Genomic DNA, 8,562 nt, shown 5'->3' on the forward strand with positions numbered 1-8,562 from the left:
TTGAGCAATAGTTTGATACTGATAAAATAAAGTATGAGTGAACACAAATGGATTTAAGCAAAATATGCACGTCTATTTCATTATTATTATCATCTGAAAGCTAGACAAGTTTTACAAATGAACAACAAATAACAAACAAGAAAAGACTACAAATGAGACATGATTGAGTAGTTTAATGCAGCGAGGTCTGACAAGCTTTATCTGTTTAGGCAAAATTACCCCATCATTAATCTGTATGGGAAACAGATATGCATAAGACATCGGAATTGGATCATTGTGAGGACGTCTCTCTTCTTGATCGTTGTTTCCTTTGCTGAGTTGCTTCTGCTTCAAATTCTTATTGCCTTGAGATGGTCTTCGATGTGGCAGGAGATACTGTTCTTGAGGAAGAATCGGAAGAATGCCCGTAGTTGAAATTTGTATATTATCCTTCTTCAAACTATTCTCGAGTCGTTCATCAAATGCAACCTGATTTGGGAAGCCTGTTGTCATGTTGTCCATGTATAGCCCGAAAACCATGTTTGCTCTGTCAATGCTCTTTCCCTTTTCCATGACTCTTGGTTCACAAAGAAATATAAGATGGAGCTCAAAGAGATATTGTATTTGGCTCAAAGAATAGGGTGTATCACATGAAGTGACTGAAGGTAGAATATGAATGCATCATGGAGATGAATGGGGTGAACGACCGAAGTCATAAAATTGAAGATTTGGCAATAAGTGACTTAAAAGGTGTAATTTGAAACCCAAAGGTAAACGTATATTGGAATCCATAGGAGAAATGGAACTTGCACCATAGAGGGAAAAGTGGCATGGACCATAAGTGAGGGGTCTAAGACATGGTATCACTGCATGGTTGGGCCAAAAAAGAAGGAATTAAATGTTTGGGTACAATCATAAAAACTCTAGGTGCAAATGCAAACTTTTCATTAGGCGTCTGTAGCGGTGTATTCGTCACTTTATGATTTATTGATTAAATCAAAAGCAAAGCATACAAAGATCGAGTCGCCACCGCACTTTTATTTATCCAAAGGAATGGCTAAAAAGCGAACAAAAGCCTAAGAAGTTTTACACATAGAAAACTAATGAAAAGATCAGAGATCTGGGTAAGGGGTTAATTACGCAATGGGAAGGTGTTAGGCACCCAAAATGTCCTAGGTACTCCTAGGGAGCCCTTTTCACAACTTGTTGTATGAAATGTTATTTGTTTATGAAATATTTATTGTGCAAACATTGATTGAAGGGATGAGAAAAGAATGTACAAGTTATTATTTTTGTGTTTGAACGGATGAACCCGTTGCCTACGTACCTTTCCATGGAAGGTAAGGATCAAAACGTCGTAGTTCGGCTAAAAGATTTCCAAAAGTAAGTGAGTGGATTGATTTTAAACAAAAGCCCTAAGGTCTTTCATTATCCACGGGAGAAAACTCAACCTTATACAAACAACAAGTCCACCGTGTGAGAATAGCTTCGACATACTAGAGGGGTTAACCCTGTTTTCAGTATGGAAGTCTTACGGTTCGATCACTAAGGACAAAAGGCAAGATTAACATCAACCACTAAGATAATTGAAACCTATGGCTAATGTATGAATACTTGATTAAGAAGTGGACTTGGGCCACAAAAGCAATTGAGTGAGTGAAATTAACCAATTAGGAGTGTTCACAAAAATAAAGTCACAGTATGATTAGAATTCAATTCAAAAGAAGTATTGTGAAAATGGAGTTTGAAAATCAGAGGCTTAGGGCCTAGGTTTCTAATTTGAAAAGAAAACAGATGAAAATGTTTGCACAATAGTTTTTTTTTTTTGGTTTTGGGTTAACATGCAAATGGAGGTTTAAAGAAACAAAAGGTGGGAGGGTGAGGAAGTAAAACTTCTTAGATGTTCACCTCTTGAGATCATATGCAGATGATTCAAGTGATTCCTTTGGAATAGGCAACACAAAGCAATAAGCAAATAGAACAAGATGGATACCAGATGCCAATCAATGGACTTATACTAGTCTCACAAAACAAAGAAACAAGGATACCAAATGCCAATCCATGGACTTATACTAGTCTCACAAAGCAAAGAAACAAGGATACCAGATGCCAATCTATGGACTTATACTAGTCTCCTACCATATCATAGGAAACAAACTGCCAATCAATGGACTTATGCTTGACTCCTCCATGGACAACATAAAAGGTCACAAAGTAATAAACAATGATTATGAACTGATATACAAGTAATGAAGATACATGCACAAAGGCATACTCAAGCAAATATGCACAGATGAATCAAGTAAGCAAACAAACAAGTCAATTAGCACACACTATACACAATCAATTAGGCTCAAGCAAGTTTAGGCTTTTCAGCCAACTGGAATGAGGTGTTTTGAGCTCTTAACCCTAACATTGAGAGTTAGGGTGAAGCAGATGAAATGGAGATGAGGGGTGTGCCTCATAGCTCTTATCCCTGGTCATGGAGAGCTTTGATCAATGGAAAGTGTGGGAGTTCATAAAGTAGGAACTCTTCTCCACAAATGGTTGACTCTATAAGATCTTGGATTCTTATTCACAATGCATCAACACATGGTGTGAGCAAGGTGAATGACACACTGAGTAGCAGGAGATGGATTACACATCTCTTTTATCTGCCAATTGCCTCTTAAGAGGACTTTACCTGCTTGACACAAAATTAAACAAGCACAAATATTGCCTCTTAAGGAGGGCTTCAGACAGGTGCCTGCCAAAGTAACATGACAGGTCTTCCAGACTACATGAAGATTAGGGATTATACCTAAGTGGTTAAGCAACCAAGCAAAGCAAAGTTCAAATGAACTTAAAGCAACTTAGGTACCTGTGGAAACAACTAAACAAATCAATACAATGCTCAGACAAACAGACAACAGTCAATAAGCAACAGACAATCCCAATGTACAAAATGTGTAAGCCATAAGGCAAACTCAAGTGAGTTAGCATCAACCTACAAAACACACAAATGTTAGTAATCAATTGCAAACATCAATATTCACATGATGAAGCATCATCAACTATGGAACTTGGATGCTTAAACCTGAAATCAAAGCTCACATGTAAGCAACAAACCACTAGGTCAAAGCCTAGGGTCAAAGATGAATAAAAATTCAAAACAGGATCTGAAATTCAACACATTGCAACTTCAAACACATATTGACATATCCTAAAAAGGCTCACATCAAAATCATTAAGCAAAAGCATTTCATGATCAAGTGAAGTCAAAGGCAATTTCAAAGTTCATATATGATCATCATGAATGAAAAATTCAAATCAAAACAGAAATGATTCAAATAAATCTGGAAAAAATCATGAACATTTAACACATCTAAAACATTCATCATACAAAATATCAGAAGAATCAGAGATCATTTGGCGTAGAAATCAAGTTGCACAAGTTGAACATCAAAAGGTGTGACACAAATTGTCACACCATGCAAACACAATCATAAAACAGAAATGGAGCATGGAAAAAATGTCAAACCAAAGCCAAAATGTCCATCAATGTATCTAGAATCAGCATGCAAAATTTCAAGTTCATTGGATTAAAATCAAGCATTTCACAAAGGAAAGAGTAAGGCAAGGTCACAAATGGATACATGATCACATAACCTAGCACCAAATAAAATCCAGCCATGCACAATTTTGGAAATCATGATCATAAAACACTAGACATTCTAAGGAGAATTTTGCAAAAAATTAGGATCAAATTGGATGATTTTTCAATTTGTTATGATTTTATGAAGTTTGGAAAAAAATAAAAATGGAAATAAGCATGGCATGTGAAAATAAGGAGGGAAAGCATAAAACATAAAAGGATTTGAAAAAAGTCCCTCGCTGGGAATCGAACTCTGTGTGAGTTCAAAAGTGGCGCGCTCTAGGTGCTAAAACGCACCGTTTCATTTAATGAGGTGGCCAGTCAGCGCTGAAGTGGCAATGGTCAATCAATGTGAGCCAACCAAACTGCAAACAAGGCAAACACGTGGACCAGTACATGACAAACCCTAAGCCAGCATGGAAGAAACGCAGGAAAACGTTGCTATACAGCAAAACCGTTGCCAAATCATGAACTTCATCTTCTTCATGAGGAAGAAGATGAAGATTGAAGAACCTTCATGCGTTTTCCAGATTTTTCCAGAAAATTTTCCAGAAACACAAAGTAATTACATCAACACGTTGCATTTTTCATGGAGATCATGGATCAAACAAGAACTAAGCTTAATTCCACATATCAAGAGAGAATCGAACAAGATAAAATTCATGCATGAAACTTGAATTAATCATAACTCAGTCAATAGTGCATCAAATCACATGATTCTTTCACCAGAATTACCAGGAGAACAAGATCTACAATAATATATACATGGATTTCAAAATTAAAAGGTTCGAATTATGACCTCTTGAAGAGCAGAACCTTTGAATTCACACAATCCACAGCTTGTACTGGTCCAAATCTACTCTACAATACTTGAAATGAGGTTTGATGAAGCAATTGAAGCTTGATTGGTGCTAGATCTATCTCAAAACAGAAACTCCATTTTCAACTTCATGAACTTCCACCAATTGATTCTTGCACGAATTCAACAAAACAGCACTTAATCTACACTAAATCCAAGCTAGGGAACAAGAATATGAAGTCAAAATGCAATGCTATTTGGAAGAAAATTGAATTATGAATGAGAGAAAATTTTTGAAGTGAGAGAGAATTTTGGATCTAGAAATGTGAATTGTGATTAACCTCCCCCAATTCTGTTAGGATTAGAGTATATATATGCCTTCTTAATCAACTTGCTAATCCATAATTAATTTGGTTAAGTGAAATAAGGTGTTTTGCAAAATTCTCAAAATGCATGGTGCATGGGCTAATTGCACGTGAACAGTGTCATCTCCTTGATCATTCTCACTTAAAATCATCTTTTAAACCCAATGGCAATGGTAAAAAGTCCATACAATGCACCATTTTTGAATTTTGCAATTTCCCTCCAAAAAAAGCATGGATTAACAAATGATCATGTGATGACAATTCATGTAATGTGATGCATGATTTGGAAATTAGAGGTCAAAAGGAGAATATTGCAAAAAGAACCACTCATTTTGGAGCTTTGAATCAAGAGATATGGCCATATGAAGTTCCATGCATATTTGGCAATGATTTGATCATATCTCCTCAACCACACATCATATGCTCATGATCTTGGACATTTTGGAAATGGGAGAGAAAGATCTACAACTATCATGTTCAACAAAATTTCATTTGAAGCTTTTTTGATGATGTAAGATTGAGTTGAAGTTAGTCCAAAACCTTTCCATTTTTGGAAATTTCAAATTATGGGTCACTTTCTATTTTGGGAAATTTTTGACTGGACCTCAAATTCTTCAATGTGAGTGTTTGAAATGTCAAATGAGACTTGTTTGAACATGAATGAAGTATTTCCAATCACTTCCCACCTCCAAATCCACAGTTGACTTTGCAGTTGACTTTCTAGGTCTTCAGATGACTTGGAAGTGTTCTGATGAAATTCAAGCCTCTACCATTTGGGATTTTGTTTCAAAATGACATCATAACTCATATGAACTCTTGTGAATGATTGTGGGGTCCAAATCTCAAGAATGACCACCATCTATGGCTCAATGAATGCCTTTAATTGCCTTGACCTGTTATTGCTTCATCTGCAAGACAAAGGTTAGATGACATATTTTTGTACTTTTGGTTAGTGATTAAAAGAAAAGCAAATGACATATAAATGCAAGGAATGCTTGGTGATCAAGAACCACTCTCAAAAAGAGGATCCCACCCACAGGGAAGGAAGCAAGGTGTCCAATGATCCTTGAGGCAACGCAATGATATGATATGATGCCATGAGGGATCTTAGGGACAAAATTGGGGTCTTACAGATGCCCCTATTTAAGGCCATTCTAGCCGGAGAAGTGAAGGTTAAAATCTTCATCTCGACGCGGTAGAATGGGCTTAAATAACAGTAATGAGACAAATTTTTGGTCCCTGAGAGACCTCATGATGCAAATGTATGAATGCAAAACAAACTATCTCTGTGGGGAATGAATCCACAAAGAAGAAAAGAAAAATCAGGAGAAAAGACCATCCATAGGAATAATACACTTCCTAGGAAACAGAGACTCTGACGGGACTCTCATGGGGATAAGAAAAAATTGTGTGAGCAGGACACGACTCTGAATTAGGGAAAACTGACGCTGCGTGAGCAGGACACGACTGGACTGGAGACCTTACTGGGGAGTAAAGGACTCAAACTGGGGAGGAAAGAGTTCCAAAGGAAGACACATCCATTGGAAATACTCAAGCTGACTCAAACCATCCACAAAGGACACCTTGGATGAAAATCCGACCTCAGAATGGGGAAAAGAGCTGACAAGACAACTCTGCCTGTACAGCAAAAAACGAATATAACCACAACTCCGCTGGGGAAAGCTAACAAAGACTTTCCAGGGGAAGCCAAAGGATGAGATGTTACCGGTTAGTGAGTAACATGCTCGGGAAGAATGAATATCTAAGACCTGTGTACGGGTGAGAGATATCAATCGACCAAATCATCTGAGGAAAACCTGAAGAAGGTATACTTCAACTCAGGGAAATCTGACTCCACAGGGGACCAAAGTCATAATAGGGAGCAGACAGGAAGGAACACCAAGGATACCGGGTTGTAGGTATATAACAGGTGACCGACCAAGGCGTGAATTGGTGTGTGTTCCAAAACACTCATCATCCTGAAGAAAGCTAGAAAAGCAGACTTGTTTATAGGATGGATATTCGATTCTATAAAGAATGCGAATCTTACTCAGTTGGGGAAACAAACAAAGGATTCAACCAAAGAGTGCATGAGATATATTGTCTATAGCCGTCAAAACGTAGATAATATACTCGCATGGAAGATTATCCATAACCGGGTTGTAGGTTGTTAAAGGATAAAATCAACCGAAATCGTGAATTGGTTTGTGTTCCAAAACACTCATCATCCTGAAGAAAGCTAGAAAAGCAGACTTGTTTATAGGATGGACATTCGATTCTGTAAAGAATGTGAATCTTACTCTGTTGGAGAAAACAATCAAAAGATTGACCAAAGAGTGCATGAGATATATTATCTATAGCCGTCAAAACGTAGATAATATACTCGCATGGAAGATTATCCATAACCAGGTTGTAGGTTGTTAAAGGATAAAATCAACCGAAAAGAGAAACAATCGTTACCAACGACAACAGGGTAGACGAAAGATGACTCACTGGGGATAAATTGCGCGAACAAGGCAGTTATCCAAACAGCTGGGGTAGAATGAATATTCGATTCCGCAAAGGGACAACGAATCTTACTCCACTGGGGAAACACGAAAGGCTTCGACCGAAGAGCGCATGAGATATATTATCTATAGCCGTCAAAACATAGATAATATACTCGCATGGAAGATTATCCATAACCGGGTTGTAGGTTGTTAAAGGATAAATCATCCGAAAAGAAAGGCATCGGGATACCAAACTAGGTATATAATGATGACCGATCAAAGGGAGCAACAGACATTACCAACAAAAAGGTAAATGAAAGAAGACTCGTCGGGAATACATTGATGAAAATCAATGATCCAAAGAACACAATCACTGGAAAACGGTGAAAGGACCCGCTGGGGATAAAATTGCTAGCAATACAGCAATTACCCAGAAGAGAGAGGGAAGATCAACATCGACTACTGGATGAAGATAACCACAAAGAGGGGATTACATCTACCAAATACTGGGTAGAAAACCACAGAAGAGTAACTGTCATCGGTTGGGATGAACAACAAAGTTAACTCTGCTAGGGGAGAAAATAGGGTTTATAACTACTGGTTAGTAGGTAATAAACCACACAGCTAGGACTTACGACTGCCGGTTTGTAGGCAGAAAGCCAAGAATTCCGATGAGGATAAGATGAATGAGTGCCGGTTAGTAAGCAACTATTCATTTATACCACAGGGAAGCACGAGAGACAGTTGAAAAAGGGGGCCAATTTAGGATCAAACCAAAAAGGCAAACTGAATCAAGACTCGTCCTAATGAGGATAGAACTCAAAAGGGAAAACCCGTCCCATTATGTGTGTTGGGAGGGAACGGAAACAACCGTCATCCACGAGGATGTATCTCAGTGGGGAAATGGCAGGAAAGGATAGACACTTTCTGCTTAAGGGCTGACTTTATATTGAGAGATTAGACACCTGACATCTGCTTGGGGAGATCTACTGGGGAGATCTATATCACCAATAGCAGGAGATAACAAACAAAAGATATATGGCAAAAATGCAACATGAATATCTGTATGTTAATGATTATGCATGAATATGCGTGATTTATGTTTGATGAATGCTGACAAAACAGACATTTCTAACACAAACAGGCCCAGGGAACAAACGCCCGGTACTACACTTCCAGAGGAAAAATATAAGAAATCCAACTGGAAAGCCAATCTGCTGGAGATCTGAATGCTAAAAAGCAAAGATCTGCGGGGAAGCAAGAGATCAGAGATATCAAAGGAATCACCAAATCTCT

Source organism: Lathyrus oleraceus, chromosome 2 (genome assembly GCF_024323335.1).
Source record: "Lathyrus oleraceus cultivar Zhongwan6 chromosome 2, CAAS_Psat_ZW6_1.0, whole genome shotgun sequence".
In the NCBI taxonomy this organism is placed as follows: domain Eukaryota; kingdom Viridiplantae; phylum Streptophyta; class Magnoliopsida; order Fabales; family Fabaceae; genus Lathyrus; species Lathyrus oleraceus.